This window comes from Erpetoichthys calabaricus, chromosome 13, assembly GCF_900747795.2.
Source record: "Erpetoichthys calabaricus chromosome 13, fErpCal1.3, whole genome shotgun sequence".
NCBI lineage: Eukaryota > Metazoa > Chordata > Cladistia > Polypteriformes > Polypteridae > Erpetoichthys > Erpetoichthys calabaricus.
Genome location: NC_041406.2, coordinates 49,362,326 through 49,384,349, shown reverse-complemented (window position 1 = coordinate 49,384,349; position 22,024 = coordinate 49,362,326). Strand labels below are relative to the sequence as shown.

General features: G+C 41.5%; 1 protein-coding gene across 1 annotated transcript in view; it reads right to left on the bottom strand.

The window, feature by feature from the left end:
• Positions 1–4,094, bottom strand: part of cpvl (carboxypeptidase vitellogenic like) — a 141,185-nt gene extending 137,091 nt beyond the window's left edge. The window contains exon 1 of the mRNA XM_051935769.1: positions 4,004–4,094. The gene's annotated coding sequence lies outside the window, so the exon portion shown is untranslated. The remainder of the gene's footprint in view (positions 1–4,003) is intronic.
• Positions 4,095–22,024: the final 17,930 nt, after the last annotated feature.

Sequence of the window (22,024 nt, the reverse complement as noted above, 5' to 3'; positions counted from 1 at the left end):
CGCACTAGCTCAGGCTCCTTCCCCTTCAGAGAGGTGACATTCCACGTCCCAAGAGCTCTTGGGACATTTCAAAATTAATTTACAATATTATAGCACCATAATTAATAATTCAGTGAATAATAGAGGAAAATAATTAATATGCAAACTATTAAGGTATTTTTTCAAGAAATGCTGTTATCCCATGTGGATGGCACAAAAGGCATTCAAGTCAAGATAAAAAAACAGCAATTTTAAGATTCTTGCAACATTCTAGGGACTCATAAAATGGCTGAAGTAGCAGATTGCAATCTTTTTTAAAATGATAAATCACGTGTCTCTGCTGTAGATAATGAGGGACTTTACTGCAATAACATTTATTTCTATAGCACATTTTCATACAAAGAATGTAGCTTAACGTGCTTTACAAGATATCAAAGAAATTGTTACAAGAAAAAAAATAATAAAAGATAAAAATACTAATGAAAAAAACTGTGTACAAAACAAATAATGCACACATTGCATAAGATAGATATCTAATTAACAGAAATATAGTTCTTAAATATAGAATTGGCTTTTAAATCTCTAAATGCAAGTCAAAGCAAGGCCAAGTAAGTCACGGCACTTTGCACAGATATGGTAGGTTCCATATAACAAGATGTTCAGTGACACAGTCTTGCTGGAGAAGGAAAATCATGGCCTTGTAGAAGTGTGTTTGAACGGCTTACTCTGGCTCATTCAGTGATGGAAGAGTTTGTGAGGAAGACGTCTTTTAACACTGTAAGATCCCCAAACATATATGGACATGTAAATTTTGAGATATACAGGAATAGGCACTGATGTAACTGAAGTTAAGATTTAGAAATTACACTGTAGGATATAACTTTGTGGTCTGTTCATTTGTTTGTAAAGTGTATTTAATATGCAATTAGGGCCTTACTTCTAGGTAGTTGTGATTGCTTGATCAAACCCTCCAGCATGTGTGCGGTTGAGGGCACATACTGAAATAAACATAAAAGAAACAATTTGGTATCTAGTAGCTTGACTGTACTTGTAGAAAGGGATACATGACAAATCAGATGAAGCCCCTCAGGGATTGCTTCACAAAAATCATACATTTAAAAAGAATGGAAACTGTACTAGTTACTGTAAAGAGCATTTACTATTTGAAATTCAGCATCATATTTTCTGGTAATGCATAGAATGCATGTATTTATACGCAGTTCTGCTTCCTTTTGGATATCTTCAGAAACATTATTAGGGACAAGGCAAATAGGATTTGCACTAAGCATCTGCTTCTATTAACAATAAAAACAACTGTCTGGACCAAACCATGGCCTCAAACATGCTCCATATACTCTCTTTCATGTCTTTTTGGCATTCCCAATGATCTGTCTCTGTGATGCAGATGACAAGATGCAAACATCTGTCTTTTAGCTTTCAACTGCCCAAACAGCAAAGCTGGCTGCCATGGTTTGCCCATAACATGCCAGAAGGCATTCTGCCTTTCATCATAGGCACGATTAAGAGGAAACAAAGCAAACATACAAGCCCATCTTTCTTGTTCAGAAGCACCTCACTTATAAGCTTTGGCAGTCAATGCATAAGAGATACTGAAATATGTTTTTCCATGATTTTGATATATTTCTACCTTATATTTATTAATGTAACACTGCTGATGAATATTTTTCTAAAGTTTTTTTTGTTTTTATTTTTTAAATAACCTTTCGAATATGTTTTTGGATATATTTTATAATTTATCTCTGAACCTTGAATAATCACACCAAATGATCACCCTGGTTACTAGACTACTGTTGCACCCCTGGCTGGTTCCTGCTATATACCCATTGAAGGATAGATTTGTTACTACTTGAAATTAAGAACAGCTGGCAACTAAAATTAAAACAATGCGGCATGTGTCATCCAAACAGTAATTAAAGAAAAAGTGTTATCTAACAACTACTAATTAATAAGCAAGGTCTTTGAATTGGTGGAGCAGTATGTACCACTGCTGTCTCACAGCTTCAGGATACTGGTTTTAAATCCAGACCCAATCATTGTCCATGTAGAGTTTGCATATTTTCCTTCATCAATATGGGTTTTCCTTAGGGTACTCTAGTTTTCCTTTTATTTTCCAAAAATATGTCAATTAGTAAGATGGACTGGTATCTCATCCCAGTTCATTGCCCTGGATGCACAGCGTTGCCAGGACAGACTCTAGCACGCACATAGACTCTAAATTGGGCTACAAGGTAAGATGGGTGTACTAATTGATAGAACAACAAAATGAACACTGGAAAGAGATATCAGCCACCTGGCCATACATTAATAGAAAAAGACTACAGCCATGTTAGGGAAATATCCCTTATGAATTTCATAACAGCAGAGATTTGTCACTCTCCAGAAGATATGAATCACCACTCTAGGTTTATTGAATGACATCAGCTCTCTGGAACTCTCTTAAGGTATGTGAGACTATATACATAATCTTAAAGGGGCTGTGTTTTTCCCTTCACCTGCAAGCACAGATTCATCAATGATTTACTTTGTTTCAACCAGATTTACAAGTATGCATTTCCTGAAATTTCTAGTTAAACTCTTAATCTTTACACAAGCAATAGTGGTATTTTCTATATCCAATGGTGCTTTGTATGCAGATTTTCTGCACATATTTAGTTACGTTAATGTAACATTACATATTTGTTCCATTACCCATGATTCTTTTCCAACACTTTCTGAGATTTTGGATACTCACTGAAAACACTAATTTTGGTTTTTAGCACAGACTCTCCCAAATCAGGGATAAAGGCGGAACTTCTCTTTTGCTTCCTAAAATTTGACATTAGAGTTGCCAAAACTTTCCTCCAAACACATTATAGCTATTTGTTTCACACCTTCTGTTGTTAGCTAGTCATTTACCTTTCATTCATAGCCCCTTGCAAACCAAATTCTTTTCTTATGTTATCTTGTATTCATTTTCCAGTTTCTATAGCAACTTGTGGAGGTTCTTCCTCTGAAATGCACTATATAAAATAAAATTGATAAATCTATTTTCTAACTTCACCATTTATTCATTTTACACAACCATTTTTCTTGTTATGGGTTGTTGTCACTGGCCTATTTTACAGCTATATGGACTCCTCCATAAATCCATGACAGTGCCCAGTTCATTGTATATGTATGCTGGTGTACCAGACTCTGCATTAAGTGGTGACACAAGTTTGCATCCCCGCTATGTACAGATCTCCACCAGAGAAAAAAAGAACCTGGTTAATGGAGAAACCAAACCTGATCAGGCACTATGTTGTGACAGGATATGAGGAATGGTTGAAGAAAACTTGAAATAAAGATAATATGCTTGGGCAGTACAGTGGTTAATGCCACTACCATGCAGAGGAACAGCATGGTAGCACAGTGCTTGTGGCCAAATGTCTTTAAAGAAACGGCTTTAATCTATGCAAGTTCTTTCCATTTGTCTTTATGGGCTTTTAGTCATGGTATTCCAGTTTTCAGCCCAGATTCTGAAAGACACCGAGGTCTGATTAACTGGCAAGTCTAAACTAGCACCCTCTCTACAGCAGTTTCCTGCCTTGTGCGTAGTGCTGTCAGAATAGGCTTTGGCCCCATGGTCACCTTGAACTGGATTAAGTGGGATTGAGAATGATTGTGCACGATTTGTCGAAGTGTTTCAATGAGATGGGGGAAGTCTGCTTGCAGGTCTCAGGCTAAAGTGATCAACACATTGCGACGTGACTGTGATCAAACGAGTGTGTTGCAGCTATCTGCCTGATCAGAACCCGTACGTCTTGCCCGAAATTAACAGCAAACGCGTGTCAACAATAGCTGTCATTCACGTTTAACTAAACGAGTTCGAAATAAATAAGCGCGTTCACTTATGTGTCAACACACGAACCATTCTCACTTCTGCTAATAACTAGAAAAGGGAGCACATGTACTAAGTACAATAACATTAATTTTTATACTTCCCCCATACAATCAGCTTTACCAGCCTAAACCAATCGCTTACCGCTTCGTTTACTTGTGCAACTGCTGCTCTGCCGGCTTCCGAAGGTCTCAGGGCAATCGCTTCAAGTGCTTTCAAAATAAAAAAAGTCAGCTGATGTTCCTTCTCAATCACATGACTGTCTGCTTTCCCCCTTCTGTTTTTTTCAAGTAATCACGAGATATACTGTATTTCTTAGTCTTTCATTGACAATAGAAATGGCAGGGAGCGCAGCCGCCAGCAGAGGCCAGTAAAGAGCCGCCAAGCAAGAGCGCTCAGTCCGGTCATGGAACGGAATAAAAACAGCATCAACTTTAACCCATCTGAATCAAAGTTAATGGTATGGTAGGACTTCGCAGTTCATCATATCTCGTAATGTACGGGTTGGGTCTTTTATTGAATGTCAGTTTTATCTTATCTTCAATACTTTCCAAAGAAGTGGTTAGCGCAGCTTCATTGTATCATTATTAGGAAAATGCCTGTGTGGATATTATATGTCCTGTGGGGCTTTTCTCCACGTCTGATTTTTGGTAGATTAATTGGTAACTCTAAATTCATTTTATGTGAATAAGTGTAGTTATTGAAGTGTTCTGCAAAAAAAAAAACTGGAAAGTTTTTAATTGATATACCTCTAAATTCTAATAAGGCAGATAATAAGGCAGAAGGAGAATAGCTGGATTGATTGTTTCAAGAGGGGGTATAGAATTTCCCACCGTCTGCATTCCGCTATCTCAGGCAAATCCCTTTGTTTACTTAGCTAACCTTGCAAAGCTGACTAATTTAAAGTGGTACTAGGGTGTTGTACCGTGTTAGCCATTATGAATGTAGAGAAAAGGCAAGCAAAATGACACCTTTTATTGGCTAACTAAAAAGATTACAATATGCAAGCTTTTGAGGCAACTCAGGCCCCTTCATCTTGCCTGAAGAAGCCAATAAAAGGTGTCATTTTGCTTGGCTTTTCTCTAAATTTAAAGTGGTATACAGTTATATATATTTGTGCGTGTGTGCTTGTGTACACAGAGCCTATAAAACTTATTCACCCCTTGGAAGTTTTCACATTTTATTATTACACAACATTGAATAACGGTTGATTTAATTTGGCTTTTTTGACACCGATTGATAGAAAAGGACCCTTTAATCTCAAAGTGTAAGTCTGCTTTAAGGACTTACATAAATCTGTTTTAATTCTTGCATGCTTAACATGGTGATTTTATTGCCTTGACCTTTATAGTTCATTGGTAAAATTCTGGAACAGCATGCATATGTTGGCAGATAAGGAGGCATTTGTTACAGGAATCTGTAAGCAAGTGACACACCATCTATGGTCTAGTGACCCACGTCCTGCTTACAGAGGAATCAAAGCATTACACTCATCCGAATCAGTTCCTCGGATAGTCACAGTCAGGGCCGGTGATGGAACGGTCCTTACGGATTACACTGCAGTTGTAACCTGTTGGGCTGGCTACTTTCAGCAGCTGTTTAAATGGATCCTCCAGCTAGGATGTTGGACATTTCTGGGTCCACGGTTTTTGAGGCTGATCCTCCAATTATATGTGAACCACCCAATCTCAGTGAGATTGCACAGGTGGTGAACTAGCTGTGGGTAAGGAAGGCTGCAGGGATCTGTGGTACTGTAACTAGGGTGAACTTTTCCAGGCTGGTGGTAATAAGGCTGTCCTTCTGGCATTGCTTCCATATGGGAGGCGGGCATCATCCCAGCTTACTGGAAAATAGGACTTATTGTACCTATCTGGAAAGGAAGGGGTGATCGCTTGGATTGTAGCAACTACTGTATGGTGGGATAACAGTGCTCTTGGTGCTGGATAAGGTCCTTGCTAGGGTCATCCTCAATAGGATCCAAGATCACTTGTTCACCTGAAAGCAACTGGAGTAGTCTGGTTTTATGTCTAAAAAGTCTACCATCAGCCACAACCTGGCACTGAGGGTTATCATTGAGCACTAATACACGATTATTGGCAGAGTTTCTTTGAAGCCTTTATTGATATCTGTAAAGTGTTCGACTCAGTTGATCAAGCTGCCCTGTGGGACATCCTGAGACTTCACAGGAGCTCCCGAAAGTTGCTGGATGTCATAGCAGGCCTGTACACTGGTACTGTGAGTGCTGTGCAGAGTGGAGAAAGAACCTCTGCTTTTTTTCAACTTGATTCTGGGGTTTGTCAGTGGAGGCTCTGATTGAAGCTATTGAGAGACTGAATGAGGCGTCTAAGTGTCTGGGCTTGTGAGTGTCCTGGATAAAAATTAAGATCCAGGCCTTTAATGACCTCTTGGGCACAGTCATCAGAAGTTTATCTGTCTGCGGAGAGAATGTCGACCTTGTTGAGAGGTTAACATATCTCAGCAATGACATTCATGCCTCTGGTGACTCTTCCTATGAAGACAGTAGACTGATTGGGAGAGCAGGGGGCGTCATGAGGTTGCTGGAAAGGGGTGTGTGATGCTCCTGATATCTTTGCAAAAGGATGAAGGTCCAAGTCTTTAGAGTCCTGGTGCTTCCTGTTTTGCTGTATGATTGAGAGACGTGGACAGTATCCAGTGACCTGAGATGAAGACTGGACTCCTTCAGTGTCTCTTTGCAGAATCCTTGTGTACCGTTGGTTTGACTTTGTGTCGAATGAGCAGTTGCTCACGGAGTCCTGAATGAGGCACATTACCTGTATCATGAGGGAGTATCAGTTACAGCACTTATGGCACGATTCCCAAGGTTTGATCTGGCTCAAAGGATCCTCATTATTGAAGACCTGAGTGGCTGGACCAAGCCAAGGCGATGCCCACGTAACACCTGGTTGCGACAGATAGATGGTCATTTCCGGAGGGTGGGACTGGATCACATGTCTGCCTGGGAGGGTTGCGAGCTGTTTCATGACTTAATACATGTGAGAACAGGAGTGTTGTTGGGACCCAGATCAGCTTACTTGAACTGCCAGGGCTTTAAGTCTACAAGTATCAATAAATATATGGGCACTTGCAATGTGTAAGTTGCTTTGGATAAAGTTACAATTTAAACAAACATGTTTTCTGAAAAAAAAGAAGCCATTTGTTGTCATTAATTGCAGCCACTACCTTTTAGGAGTCTTGTATCTACCGCAGAACAATGGTGTTAAATTGAACTTTTTTTTTTCTTTATATGATTTATTAACATGTCAGTTTTGTCATGTCTGCATTTATTCTACAAAGGTCAACAAAGGACATAGGTATCATGTTTCTTGTAAAATGTTGAACTGGTTTGGTGGTAAAATATCAGGTATGTATTGAAAAATCTTATAGTGGCACACTTTCAAAATGGTAAAATTTATAACTGGAATGAATACGGATTAGCAGGCTTTTGGAGGTTTTTAACACTTATTGTATGTGTAATGGAAAGTGATAAACAATCAGTACATCACTGTAATGTATACTTTAGTTGGTTATGCAGACATACTGTGTATGTGATTTTTTGCTGTATTTACATATTTACACATTGATTTACCTTACACTTATGCTCACATTTAAGAAAAGTCAGCTTCTAGTAGATAAAATGTATTATTTAATAAAAATTCTTTGAATTGTAAAACAGAGCAGATTTCAAGTGAAAATATCCAATGACAAACTACAAAATCAGACACACCACAAAATCTTTTACATAACCAAGAATTTACTAGAATATTCTGGATACAGACAGAAGCAGAGAAAAGTGATGTATAAGGTGTTGTACTGTTTATTGGGCTAATATTTGTAAACTACATTAGAATAACACGGCAAAAAGAGCAGGTAATACACCATCCTGCTAACTGACTGTCTCGCTATCACAATAATTAACATCATAGAGCTGTCTTCTTCGAATTTATCAAGCTATCCAACCTTGTGACCCTTTTCTGAACAATGTCATCTAAACACAGAGGAAGGTCCAAGAGCTCAGCAACAATAAATAAAGTTATCTACTGTATGATCCTGTTGTATCTGAAATATTTGGCCTGTTGATGTGATATAACTTAAGAACTGGATTTTTAACAAGACTAATTCATCATTATCAGTCAAGTTAAGCTTTATATCATTATGTTTGAGTGCCTTGTGCTTCGTTGTGTTTGTGGGCCTACACTTGAGTAAGAAACGAGAACCTGTTTAATAGGCAGCATTTGTCCCCTGCAACATACAAAGTATCTCTGTTTCCTCAAAAATGTCACTGATTAAATACATCCTGCATTTAGATTCATGTTTAATATAACACTATCTCCTTTTGCCAAACACAATGGTATATCATTTAAAATAGTCAAGGTAACATTGCTAATTGGCTACTTTCCAGTGGCACTCTTATATAAATTCCTGCAGTGTTTAGGAATGCTCATTTTCTGATCTTTATAGACCTACTTCTATGTCTATATCAGACTAAGCAGTCCATGGATGGCTATATCTACCGAGGGCCTTAAGAGCAGATCTGTTTTAGGATGTTATTTACCAGTTATAAATCTGCATTTATCGTAATTATTCTTTCTAAGATAATATTGAAGATTAGACATAAATCTGATTTTATAACTCATGTACTGCTGGATAGTGAGTTTCCAAATGGATATGCCATAGGTGGTCAAGAATGGCAGCAAAGCTTCCATTTATCAGATTTTAAAAGCTGGAGTTCCTGAAGACTGACTGCTGCATCAGCCCCCAGGGGTACTCGCCTATTAACCATGACTAAAGCAAAATACAAAAAACAACCACATCATCAAATACACCAATGACGCAGCATTGATTGGGCTTATCAGAAACAATGATGAGGCTGCACATTCAGCTCATAGAGCAAGAGTAGACATTGTTGCCTTCTGCAGATTCCTTGGCTTGTTGATCTGTGATGACCTGGATTAGGCCCAAGATGCTTGGGTCATAATGAAAATGAACCAGAATTGTATATAGTTTGCATGGGATACATGTTTCCTGATAAACAGGTTATTTTATCTTGCATCTTAACAAAACTTTCAAACACTAGAGAAAAAAATAGAACCTTGTTATATTTTTATGCTAATTTAACTACTTGAAATAAACAGTGCAGGCAGCAGGACAACACCATCAAACAACTCCCTTGTGCAACAGGAATAAAGACAGCTTTTTTTTACGTGGCTTAGGTGTTAGGTCTCAGGTTGACCAAGTGGCTTGATTCAGGGAAATGCCCAAAGGATGGATGGCTCCATGACTTCCAACAAAACTGGGCTCAAGATTTTAAAGCATTTTAATAGACACACAGTCCATGGGTAATCCAGCAAGTAGCAGCAAGCTGTCATTATCATCTTAATAGAATGATTATTTACAAAAATTAGTTTAATAAATGTTACAGTTCCATATATACACTTTTTCTTCTCTTTCTCTCTTTCTTTTTGGAACCAGAATATTCCAGCAAGTTCTTGTTTATATAATATAGATTGTGCCTGGTCTTCAACTGTATGTAGGTTTCTAAATGTTACATTTTAAAAGAGCTCATTACAAGCTAAATTCTTTTAGATGTTTGTATAAATGCAAACTTAATCTGTGTGTGTATATGTAAACATAACAAAAATCGCATATATGTGTGAAGAACCATGTAAAACATAAATCATAGTGATGTTTTATTAGAGCACAATTATGGATAACAATCTAAAGATGTGGTTACATACAGAAATAACACTTTATCTTTATTTTACAATCTCTTAAATAACCAATGTGCTAGAAATTTTAAATAAATAGGCATGTGGGAACTCCAGTATTATAAACATGTAAATAAATGCTACACTGTATTCTGTCACATTGCTGAAAATAATATTTATACTATTGACTGTGAAGAGCATTATTTAACATACGTTGTCATGCATGTATCCATGACTCCATTGTGTACACAGTTAGTTCAGTGGTACTCCTAAAGAGAAGCAGCATGTCTTGTATGCCCACATACAAACAAGGCTAAAATAAATGTAGATGCTAGTAATAGTATTATCACATGTATAGAGTATAGTGTGTCTGAACAACATGTCAACACTGTCGGGTGCCATATAAAAACAAGAGTATATTAAATTACATAACTTCATGCTGCTTCAATAAAAAACACAAATCACCTTACCTAATGTACTCTTTACTCATGTTTCTGTGTTCTCATATCCTGAAACTTTGTGGAAAAAAGTCTTGAGAAAAACTCCACATATCATAGTTGCATATGACATAATATCACACATTATAATGTCATTTAAACATACCAATTGTGTGTATGTGTTCTGTAACTCTAGTGTTCTGCAACTGTTAAGGTTAACAGTTTTAAACAAAATATGATTAAATATCCCCTAAAAATGCAATTTAAAACCTGAATATGCAATTGCATAGAAGAGATTTTTCAGTAAGGTCCATTTACAAAGGTGATCGACAGTATTTTGATTTAGGGTATGGTACTTGTACTTTGACCATCCAACCTGATTTTTTTCATAGAGGGTCACAGAAAGCTGGAGCCTGTCCTTGTAGTGTACTAGGTGCAACACCAGATCCAATTCTTGATGGGACTCTAACTCATTTCAAGGCACACTCATACACACACCCACTCTCACTCATACTGTATTTGGCCAATGTAGAGTCTCTAGTCACTTTCAAAGGCATATTTGTGGGATGTAGAAGGAAACCAGGGCATCTGGAGAACATTCACTTAGGCATATGAGGAACATCCAGATTCTAAAAAGAGAATAAGTAGGCTGGGATTTGAACCTGAAACTGTGAGGAAGCAGTACTCACATTAAAGAGATGTGCTTTACAGTTTGAGGCATTAGTTATAAGCCACATATAAGAGGATTACCTTGAAAGAAGGCATTTGCATTCATAGATCCCAGTCACCAGCACATGGCTTTAACACAAATATTAACAATCAGCTGGAAACAAAAACCAAGAACATTACCACAGCATCTAAAGTTTTAGTAAGTAACTACAAAAATCAGAGACAGTTTAGGTAAAATTTGAAAAATGTAAAAATAAAAGCATCTGCCCATCCATTTTTTATCCCAGTTTGATGTCATTGAGCATTAGTAAAATAATTTAATCTGAAAGCCTCTGGAGGAACAAGAAAAATATCTAAATGGGAAAAAAAAAAATCAGTGTCTATCAGGTTTAAAAAATATTTATCTCAAAGCTAGCCATTAGTGAGCAAGGTAGAAGTCTAGTTTTACATCTGCTTTCTTTAACACAGACAAAGAAAAAAAAATCATCACTTCACCGTTTGTTGTACATTTTTGCATTTTGCTGTTTATTGTGTTGTTTCCCCTGATATTGTGCTTTTATTATTTCTATTTGTATTTTATTTTACTTTAAATATTGCCTAAGAACCACAAGGATCTGAGTTCAACTCCTGGTCCAGTTTTCTGTATGGATTCTATACCTTTTTCTTCCAAGTCTGCAGCACCTAGATTCTGTAATTTTCTCTCATACTGGGAAAATGGACGTGTTAAGTTGCCAGCAGACTCCTAGTGTGGTGTGTACATCAGGGGTGTTATATTAAGGGTCAGTTCCTGCTTTACAGTTGATGGTGTCACAGTCCACTAGTGGAAGCAGGGGGTTCAGAAAATTAATGAATTTATAGTTAAATATGGTAATAGAAACTTGAATCTGAAATGAACCTGAACTTATAATAAAACAAAAAAAAAAAATTACAGAATATACAAAACATAAAAAGTGTCTCTGGTCAAACAGTGTCTTAGGCAGTATTTGGAGGCTTTCCTTTTTGTCTGGCTGAGGTCCCATTCTGGCATGTGGAGAGACAACTTGACAAAAACAGTAGTCAAGACAATTGCAGCTGCAAAACACCAAGAAAAGACAGCAGATGAGAAGAATGATTAAGTCTGGTCATTCCACACATTGCATTTAAAGTTATGTATGCATGTTACAATAATTGCTTTTGGTTTCAAAAAAGATTATTTTGACCACCATTACCAGAAATCTTTAATTAGGCAATCTTGACCAATTTCATTTGTTTTAATTAAATGATTTTTGTGTTTTGGTCTACTCTTGTTTTTAAAACACTTGACATAATGTTCTTATTTATTTTTTGTTTATAGTTGTTAATGAATCAATTAAATTCAAGTCAACACTGTTTTGGAATCCATGTTTTCCCTTTCAAATTCCTTTTTTGGGTTACAAAAATTCACAGCAGGTGGTTCTGATGAACCATAAGAGATGGAGCACCCAGAAGAACTTAAAGCTGCTGTGCTAATATCGGTCAGCACCTGACCACCTTCGCGTGTCCATAGTCTACTGTGATCTTGAAGTAGAGACTGTTGTTCTTGCAACATATCAGTGAGAAGTTTAACCTCCTCTCTATAGGATCTCTCGACAATGTGCAGCAATTAAGTTTCTTGTGAAGGTGTTAAGCTGGAACTCCCATATCACCTGATTGTGCACATGAAAATACAGTGGAACCTCGGTTCACAGCCATAATTTATTCCAAAACTCTGGTCGTAAACCGATTTGGTCATGAACCGAAGCAATTTCCCCCATAGGATTATATGTAAATACAATTAATCCGTTCCAGACCGTACGAACTGAATGTAAATATATTTTTTTAAAGATAATAATAAATAATAATAATTCATTACATTTATATAGCGCTTTTCTCAGTACTCAAAGCGCTATCCACACAGGGAGGAACTGGGAAGTGAACCCACAATCTTCCACAGCCTCCTTACTGCAAAGCAGCAGCACTACCACCGCGCCACCTGTGAGGATGTCTACACACAAATTATAGTTAATTACACCATAGAATGCACAGTGTAATAGTAAACTAATGTGAAAACATTGAATAACACTGACACAAACACCCAGGCTCCCTGCACGTGCAGGCTCTCTCTCTCTCTCTCTCTCAGCAACAGGCGAGCACAACCCCACCCCCCTTCTCTCTCTCTCTCTCTCTCTCTCTCTCTCTCTCTCAGCTGCACACGCAGGCTCTCTCTCTCTCTCTCTCTCTCTCTCTCTCTTTCTCTCTCTCTCTCGGCAGCATGGCAGTCCCCCTCTCTCTCACATTGCAGCAGTTTGTGCTATAGCCTTACAATCCGATTCTCTGTATAAACACTTTTTTTTTTTAATGAGTTTTAAGCGCAGGGGGAAAAAAAAGGAACATTTGAACAAATCCGAACTTTATTTAAAAGCCAACCAACACAGTAACATTGCAGGATTTCATGCTAATAGCATTACAACCCGATCGATCGCTGTAAACACTCTTTTTAAATGAGTTTTAAGCACATGGAAAAAAATAAACATTTGAAAAAAAGAGAAAAGTAACATTGCAACACATTCTTCTCACCACTCTTCACTTGCTTTGAAGCCATGGTTAACTGCAAAAGCACACGAAATACTGTAGAGCACAAAGAATTCACAGGTAAAGCATGCACGTCTGACTGAGAACAGTGAGCAGGGAGAGGCTGAACACGTGCTTAAATACAGTAATCGACGCGTATGACCCGGAAGGGAAATAAAATAGAGCACAAAGAGTTCACAGCGACAGCACGCACACACGTCTGACCGAGAATAATGCGACACTTGCGGAAATCATCGGCACGCACAAACCGAAAGGGAAACTGGCTTGTTCGTATACCGATTGTGTGGTCGTGAACCGAGGCAAAAGTTTGGCGAACGTTTTGGTCGTAAACCGAGTTGTACGTGTACCGAGACGTTTGTGAACCGAGGTTCCACTGTACCTTCATGTTGCTTAGTAGTATTAGATGATGGGTAAAACACTTTAAAGATGGAAATACCGAGAATATGTGTTAGCCCTGAAGCAGTTTCCCCCAAACATTAAGAGAGCAGAGAGAATCAACACAAAACAATTAGAGAAATGGTCACCATGGACCAAAAACATTTATGCCCATTGGATACAATGCATGCTGTTGAAAAAGCACAAAACCTGTTTAAAAAATTTTCCACAATTGCTCAAACACTCAGTGCTGCTGTTTTTCTTTCCAGCACTGGTTTCAGATGACAGGAAATGAAATGGCTTCACTCAACATCATCCAAAAAATCCATTGATGGGAGTAGGTGTTTTATGTAGAAGTAAACAAAGTACAGTAGAGTTTTGCTTATCCAGCCTTTGCTTATCCAACATTCTGTATTATCCAACGTCCCACCGCAAAAAAAAACCAAAAAAAAAACGCATCAATCGGCAACAAGAACTTCAAGTTGCGAGTGTGAGCGTAGTCTATTTTTTGTTGCTAAGTTCATTTTTTCAGTTAAATTTTTCTGTTGTTTTGTTGTAAAACATGATTACAGTGGATTATGTGGCTGGCCCACTGTGGCATACGTATCTCTCACGCGCGCGTACGTGTGTGTGTGTGTGTGTGTGTGTGTGTGTGTGTGTGTGTGTGTGTGTGTGTGTGTGTGTGTGTGTGTGTGTGTGTGTGTGCGTGTGCGTGTGCATGTGCGTGTGCGCGTGTGTGTGTGTGTGTGTGTGTGTGTGTGTGTGTGTGTGTGTGTGTGTGTGTGTGTGTGTGTGCGTGTGCATGTGCGTGTGCGCGTGTGTGTCTCTCTCGTGCGCGTGTGTGTGCGCGTGCGTCTCTCTCTCGCGTGTGCACATGTGTGCGTGCGTGTGTCTCTCTTTCTCTCGCGTGTGTGTGTGTGCGTGTGTCTCTCTTTCTCTCGCGTGAGTTTGTGTGTGTGCGCGCGTGCGCGTGTGTCTCTCTCTCGCATGTGTGCATGTGTCTCTCTCGCGTGTGTGTGCGTGTGTCTCTCTCTCTCCTGCGCGTGCAGGTGTCTGTCTGTGCCTCTCTCTTGCGCTCTCTCTCTAACGCTGCACAGGGAGAGACTGAACATGTGCGGAAATCATCGATGTGCACAAACCGAAAGGGAAACTGGCTTGTTCTTATACCGAGTGTGTGGTCGTGCACAGAGGCAAAAGTTTACCGAAGTTTTTGGTCATAACCCGATTTGTACGTGTTCAGAGATGTTCGTGAACTAAGGTTCCACTGTATTAGGCTCATAATGTGTAAAATTATAACATAGTTTGACGTTTAATAGGCTTTTTCTTAACACCTCCCATTATCCGACATTTTCGCTTATCCGACGTTCTGCCGGCCCGTTTATGTTGGATAAGCGAGACTCTACTGTAATTTGAATTTTACTGACCTGTAACAATTTTGTATTTATATATTTATTGAATATAAAATCCATCCATCCATCCATTATCCACCACTTATCTGAGGTCGGGTTGTGGGGGCAGCAGCCTAAGCAGGGAAGCCCAGACCTCCCTCTCCCTGGCCACCTCCTCCAGCTCCTCTGGGAGGACCCTGAGACGTTCCAGGGCCAGCCGGGAGATATAATCCCTCTAGCATGTCCTGGGTCTGCCCCGTGGCCTTCTCCCAGTGGGGCATGCCCGGAACACCCCCCCCAGGGAGGCGTCCAGGGGGCATCCTAACCAAATGCCCGAACCACCTCAACTGACTCCTCTCAATGCAGAGGAGCAGCGACTCCGAGTCTCTCCTGGATAACTGAACTCCTCACCCTATCTCTAAGGGAAAGTCCAGCCACCCTGCGGAGAAAACTCATTTCAGCCGCTTGTATCCGCGATCTTGCTCTTTCGGTCACTACCCAAAGTTCGTGGCCATAGGTGAGGGTAGGAATGTAGATCAACTGGTAAATCGACAGCCTCGCCTTTTGGCTCACCTCTCTCTTCACCACGACGGACCGTTGCAGAGCCCGCATTACTGCGGATGCTGCTCCGATCCATCTGTCAACCTCCCGCTCCATTCTTCCCTCACTCGTGAACAAGACCCAGAGATACTTGAACTCCTCCACTTGAGGCAGTACTGTGCTCCCAACCCGGAGAGAGCATTCCACCCTTTTCCGGCTGAGAACCAATGTCTCGGATTTAGAGGTGCTGACTCTCATCCCCGCTGCTTCGCACTCGGCTGCGAACCGCTCCAGTGAGAGCTGGAGGTCACTGTCCAATGAAGCCAACAGTACCACGTCATCCTCAAATAGCAGAGACGTGATTCTGTGGTCACTGAACAAGACCCCCTCCCCTCCTTGACTGCGTCTAGAAATTCTGTCCATATAACTTATGAACAGAATTGGTGACAAAGGGCAGTCCTGGCGGAGTCCAACCTCAACAGGAAACGAGTCCGACTTATTACCAGCAATGCGGACCAAGCTCCTGCTCCTCCTGTACAGGGACTGGATGGCTCGTAACAACGAGCCTTGTACCCCGTACTCTTGGAGCACACCCCACAGGATGCTTCGAGGGACAAGGTCGAATGCCTTCTCCAAATCCACAAAACACATGTGGACTGGTTGGGTAAACTCCCATGCCCCCTCCAGGATCCTGGCCAGGGTGTAGAGCTGGTCCAGTGTTCCACGGCCAGGACGGAATCCGCATTGTTCCTCTTGAATCCGAGATTCGACCATCGACCGGAATCTCTTCTCCAGCACCCCTGAATAGACCTTACCGGGGAGGCTGAGGAGTGTGATCCCCCTACAGTTGGAGCACATCCTCCGGTCACCCTTCTTAAAAAGGGGAACCACCACCCTGGTTTGCCAATCCAGAGGCACTGCCCCCGATGTCCATACGATGTTGCAGAGACGTGTCAACCAGGACAGCCCCACAATATCCAAAGTCTTGAGGAACCCAGGGTGAACCTCGTCCACTCCAGGGGCCCTGCCACCTCAGAGTTTTTTAACTACCTCGGTGACCTCAGCCCCTGTTTTGGACGGGCGCCCAAACCCCCCCCCCCAACACCACCCCCCCCCCCACCACCGGAGTCCTCCAGCTGTGCTTCCTATAAGGAAGACATGCTGGTGGGATTGAGAAGATCCTTGAAGTATTCCTTCCACCGGTTAATAACGTCTACAATTGAAGTCAGCAGGGCCCCATCTCCACTGTACACAGTGTTGGTGGAGCACCGCTTTCCCATCCTGAGGCGCCTGACGGTTTGCCAGAACCTTCTCGGTGCCAACCGAAAGTCGTTTTCCATGGCTTCCCCAAACTCCTCCCATGCCCGAGTTTTTGCATCTGCAACAGCTGATGCCGCCACACGCTTGGCCCGCCGGTACCCCTCAGCTGCCTCTGGAGTCCCACTGGTCAACCAGACCCGATAGGACTCTTTCTTCAGCTTGACGACCTCTCGAACCTTAGGTGTCCACCACCGGGTTCGTGGATTGCCGCCATGAGAGGCACCGACAACCTTGTGGCCACAGCTCCGTTCTGCTGCTTCGACAATGGAGGCTCAGAACATGGCCCATTCAGACTCAATGTCCTTTGCCTCCCTCGGAATGAGGTTGAAGTTCTGCCGGAGGTGGCAGTTAAAGATCTTTCTGACCGGTTCCTCCACCAGTGTTCCCAGCAGACCCTCATTATTCGTTTGGGTCTGCCTGGTCTGTCCGGCAGCCTCTCCCGCTATCTGATCCAACTTACCACCAGGTGGTGATCAGTTGACAGCTCAGCTCCTCTCTTCACCCGAGTGTCCAAGACATAAGGTCGCAGATCTGATGACACGATTACAAAGTCGATCATCGAGCTGCGACCTTGGGCATCCTGGCGCCAAGTGCACTTATGGACACCCTTATGCTCGAACATGGTGTTTGTTATGGACAATCCATGACCAGCACAGAAGTCCAACAACTGAACACCACTCGAGTTTAGATCAGGGATGATGTTCCTCCCAATCATGCCTCTCCAGGTTTCACGCCGACGTGAGCGTTTAAGTCTCCCAGCAGGACAATAGAGTCCCCAGGAGCTGCGCCTCTTCCAGGGACTCCAAGAAGGCTGGGTACTCTGAACTGCTGTTCAGCGCATAAGCGCAAACAACAGTCAGAGTCCTTCCCCCAACTCAAAGGCATAGGGAAACAACCCTCTCGTCCAACGGGGAGAACCCCAGTGTACAGGCTTCGAGCAAGGGGGCCATAAGCAAGCCCACCCCTGCCCAACGCCTCTCACCCTCAGCAACTCCAGAGTGGAACAAAGTCCAGCCATTTCTCAAGAGGAATGGTTCCAGAGCCCAGACCATGCGTAGAGGTGAGCCCGACTATATCTAGCCAGTACCTCTCAACCTCTCGCACCAGTTCAGGCTCCTTCCCCGCCAGAGAGGTAACATTCCATGTCACAAAAGCCAGTTTCGGCAACTGAGGGTCGGAATGCCAGAGTTCCCGCCTTCGGCTACCACCCATATCACATTGCACCCGACCCCTATGGCCTCTCTTGCAGGTGGTGGGCCCACAAGAGAGTGGAACTCAGCTCCTTCAGGCTGAGCCTGGCTGGGCCCCGTGGTCGAAGGTCCAGCCACCAGGCGCTCGCCAGCGAGCCCCTCCCCCTGGCCTGGCTCCAGGGTGGGGCCCCGGGGACCCTTTCCCGGGCAAGGGAAACACCGATCCTTGTTTTAAGTTCATATGGGGTCTCAGGGTCGAGTTAGTCTGGATCTTTACCTCAGACCTGTTTGCCTTGGGAAGCCCTACCAGGAGCATGTAGCTCCCGACAACATAGCTCCGAGGATCACTAGACCGCGCAAGCCCTTCTGCCACGACAAGGCCTCGATCCAAGAAGGGGAATATAAAATCAATATGCTTATTACTTTTGGTACCATCCTTGTAATAATAGATTTTGCAAAGGTGCACTGTACAGCTTTTGTAAAACTTCCAGTCATCATCAATGGGATTTTGCCTAAAAGCAGAGTCAAAGCCTCCAATTCCCTGATTTCTGTTTACTCGTGGCTCTTCTCATTTTTGGATGCTGTGCTATTCCTACACTTCTTTTGCCATCTTGGTCACATCTCGGTCTCCTTCCATTCAGTCTGTCCTTGATTATTTTTCTCAGCACACTTTCTGCGAGGCAGAAGCACTCATTGCGAGACCGGGTGCTTGTATTATCATCTTGCCTTTTGATTCCGTTTTCAGAGGTGCAGTAAATTATTGTTTTGTTTGGAGGACACCTAGATAGATATGTTGATACCACTCGTAAGTATTTTAGTATAGTTTTTTAAATCAATAATTTACCTTGACAGAAATTTAAAAACAGCCACAGAAATGCAAATAGATTTTTGTGGTAGACTTTGTAAAACAATCAAGTCTGAATCTGTGTTGTGCCAAAGGTGTGTTGCTCTGGGGTTGTCTTTGAAGTGAGCGCATTCAAAGGCATGAGACACTTCTAATTCAAACAGAGCAGCACTTTAATTAAGAAAGGAAATGTTGTAGAAGAAAAAAGTAAATGGCTTTTGATCTCTGTATAACTCACAAGTCACTTTAGGACTATTGTTAGTAATGAATATACATTATAATCTATTAGTCAGTGTTAATTTTGCCAAAAGTATGTCTAATGTAATACATTCATCCATTTATCTATCACCCATCCCTTTTCAGATTTACATCTTACAAGTTAAGATGGGTGCAAGATACAGACCAGCTTTGGATGAGATACCAGTTCATCTTACATCACACTCACTCACTTGAGCTATGAGAAGGGATTACTTTTCATTTCACCTAAACTGAGATTAAGAAGAAACTTGATTGACGACTTTAAAATTGTGACAGTAATTAATACAGTGGATCCCAGTTATTACTTTAAAATAATTTCTGCAACAAGAACACAGGGACACAGTTGGAAGCTTGTTAAGGGTAGATTACACACAAATTTTAGAAAGTGTTTTTTCATGCAAAGAACAATAGGCACATAGACTAAGTTCAAAAGTAGTGTGGTGGAGAGTAGGACTTTAGGGATCGTCATATCTCAATTTGAAGTTATTTTGGATAATCTAGGCAAAGAGAGTGGATGAGCTAGTTGGGTTAAAAAGCCAGTTCTCCAAGTTTTTTTATTGTTCTCACACCAAGACAGCATAGATTTAAATTCAAGGCTAATACTAAAAGTGCCACAGAACTGTCTGAATCATGGCTATCTAATGAAAATGCCATTAACAGATATTTGGATATGAAAAGAAGAACATGCAAAAAATAAATAAGACTGTATAACCAACATTCTCCGAACCCCACCTCATCAATCCCCACCCCTCTTCCACATCCACCAGCTTCTCCCCTCCTTATCCATATTACTAACCAAGAATGGTAAACCGGATATGGACGCAGGGACCTGCCCGTGGATGCAGGAGACATAGTGCGCAGGCGCCACACACCCCCCTCCCCAGAGTGAAACGGGAGAGATTACGAACGTGCGCAGGTGCCACACAAAGCCCCCCCGCCCCAGAGCGAAACGGGAGAGACTACGAACCGTCTGACATGCCGCAAGCAGGATAAAGCGAGGCCATAAATAAAAGACAGACTAGGAAACAAAGTAAAACGTTATAAAGAGGTTAAAGAACGGGGCCAAACACATGGAGAGCAGGTTACTGATGATGAAAACTGGAATGCAACAGCTTCAAAAAAACCTAGGCACGAAACACATGCACAGCGAGATACAGAATATAAAAGCAGAAAAAATGACAGTTAAACGTCCACACCACACAGCGGAGGCAGACCCAGAAGGTGCAGGCCTACATTGCACGTCGGAAGGCGCAGGAAAGTACAAAAGGCAAAGGCGCCTACACAGCATGGTAAAACCCGACATAATACGGAAGACGCAGGCGTTGCCGCCATATTGTGAGTGGCACTACTGCGTAGTGAAGGCGCAGGCGTCACCGCCATATTGTGCGTGGCACTACTGCGGAGTGAAGTTAGAAATAATGTGCTGCTTGGGATCGTACAAAACGGCGAACGTGACCCACCGTCTGAAACTGCGGAGGCAAAGCAGGCACGGGTTCAAACCGAACGAGCTCGACTGATGGATATACGCCTACAACGCGCGTCTCAAACCGCAGAAGCAGGGCAAGCACGGATTCAAAACAACGCAAGCTCCTACAACGCGCGTCTGAAACTACGGCTGCCCAGCGGGCACGGGTTCAAAACGCTGGGGGTAGGCGAGCGAAGCGAGCAGGGGGCGAAGCCCCCTTGTTTGCTATATATTGCCTTAGATTCCTGTATTTCTTATGTTCCTTTGATGATGATTCCTGGTAAGAATCGAAAGCTTAGGAATAAAAAACTGTTTAAAGATATGTGATTCATTTTTTCCCTTTGTGGATTTCCAGCTACAAATTCTACATACAAAATCTTGCTTAGGGCTGAAGCTACAGTACATCCAGGTTCAGCTCTATCAAGAACTGATTCTGGGCAATGAGAGCAAAGACTGAAACATATCTGATCCTGCTTATGATGGAGAGGAGAACAAGAGAGGATTCAACTTCAGTGAATACTTAAAACACAGAGAAACCTTTAATGACTTATGGAAAAAAGCAAAGAGAAGCACAGAATGATAATAACACACAAAGCAAAACTAACATAAAACTATAAGAATGTTCAGCCAGCTGGGAACAGATAAAATGAGGAACAGAAATGTTTTCACAGCATAAAAAGAAGAAACTAAACATCTCTTTATGACTCAAGATTTAAAAATAAAAAATAGAAAAAGAAGAGCAGAGGAGGAACAGGGGCACTGTAGGCAACGGTGCCAGCTTCTCATGTCCAGTGTCTTGTGTTTGGACCTAATGTGTGGATGTTGTCTGTGTGGAGTCTGCATGCTCTCCCCATGTATGCATAGGTTTCCCTCCCACACTCCCAATGACACGCCATATTCTATTAATTGCCAATTCCTATTTGGCCTTCTATGAATATGTATATGGGTAAGAACTGTGTTGGACTGAAGCCTTCTCCAGGGCTGTTTCTTGACTTTCAGCCTGTGCTGTTAGGGTAAGTCGTGACTCCCCACAACCCTGAACTGAATTAGCTGGAATTGTGAACGTTGCATTTAATAGAAAACAGTGCTCACTTCTGCAGTTAACTTTGTGTACTCATATACAGGCAAAAACCTGCAGGCACTGTAATGAACTCTGCCCTTTATATAATAAAGTAAAATCTATCTACTGTATATCAGTTAGTTCTAACTTTTAAGAAATGTTATGTCTTCAACTTACTTAAAAGCTGATTATTACGTACAATATGGCATGCTGGGAAAAAGCAGTTTGAAACCAAGTCTGGTACACTAATTCATTTCCAACAAAGCCCATAATAATAACTTGTTGAAAAGAATAAATAAAAAAA